Raw genomic sequence first — 1494 nt, forward strand, 5'->3', positions numbered from 1 at the left:
AAATAAAATACAAAACAAAACAAAATAGCAAATAAGATCTTCAACTTCTCCATTATCATTTAGCAATTTATCTCTGAAAGACATCCAAATGCAGCGGGATACCTTCTTTAAAAGTCAGGTGGGGTTATAACTAACTTATTTCTGTTGTAGCCAACTGAAAGAAGAGATGAGGTAATGAAAAGAAGGGTGGGAAACACAGAGCTAGCCATTTTTAACAGGTACCATTTACTGATTGATCATTATAAGTCCGTTGTGATGGTTAATTTTTCTGTGTCAGCTTGGATACGCTGTGGTGCCTAGTTGTTTGGTTAAACTTTAGTCTAGCTGCTGTTATAAACTAGTTACCTATTGCCATCGAGTCAATTCTGACTCATTGTGATCCATTTGTCTCAGAGTAGAACTGTGCTCCATAGGGTTCTTAATAAGTATATGCTTATGGAAGTAGATTGCTAAACCTTTCTTCTGCAGTGCTACAGGGTGATTTTGAACAGCCAATCTTTCAGTTAGTTGCCCAGGACAAACAGTTTGCACCACCCAGGGACTCCAATGAAGTAGTTACATATGACTAAATCAGCCTTCCTTAAGTAAAGCAGACTATCTTCCATATTGTGGGTGAGACTTACCCAATCAGCTGAAGCCTTAACAGCAAAAAAGGAGATTTCCTTAGGTCCTCTGTCTCCAGACTATAATCATACGGATTTCCAGAAATCTTCACTCTTCCCATCACCTGACCTATAGATTTTAGACTTGCAGCCCCTACAATTGTGTAAGTTCTTTAAAATAAATCTCTCTGTCTCTCCCTGTCTCTCTCTGTCCCTTTGTCTCTGGATAGGTAGATGATAAGTAGATAGATGGGGAGAGAGAGAGAGATTGATCTGTTCCTCTAGAGAACCCCAGCTAAGACACCAGGCATAATCATTATACCAATTCTTTGAAATGTGTTATTATTCTCATACTGTAGATCCAAAATATGGTGAAATCAGAGCAGTTTTGTGACTTGTTCAAGGGAATAGTATGTGGCATAAATAGAACAAGCCAAGAGCTTTGCCTTGCCTTCCCCAATATTTTACTCTGCTGCTTGCTGTACATACTTAGTTGATTCCATAATCAGGTCAGCCATCTCTGAAGGCCTGACTCCCCAGGTAAAGAAACGATGTCCCAGCAGCAGCTGATTAGACCTGAGATACTGTAGTTCCCCCAAATTACTCAAACTGTAGTGACTTGAGCTTCACCAATGATCTCCTACAGTACCCTGTAATCTGGTAACAATGGAAGGCTCAGCAAAGTGCTTATCAGCTATTTCACAATGACAAATGTTAGCCAGCAGAGCAGATGAAAAGGAAGATCACAGAGGAAGCTATTTACTTGGAAACAGCAGAGACAGTACACTGCTTAGGGGTTGTTGTTCCAACACCTGGGATAACTGTAATCAGGCAACAGGAGCCAAATGGGAAATTTTAGGGGGATTTCTTCAGTTTTCTCAAAACCATCACA

Source organism: Trichechus manatus, unplaced genomic scaffold (assembly GCF_000243295.1).
Source record: "Trichechus manatus latirostris isolate Lorelei unplaced genomic scaffold, TriManLat1.0 scaffold00150, whole genome shotgun sequence".
NCBI lineage: Eukaryota > Metazoa > Chordata > Mammalia > Sirenia > Trichechidae > Trichechus > Trichechus manatus.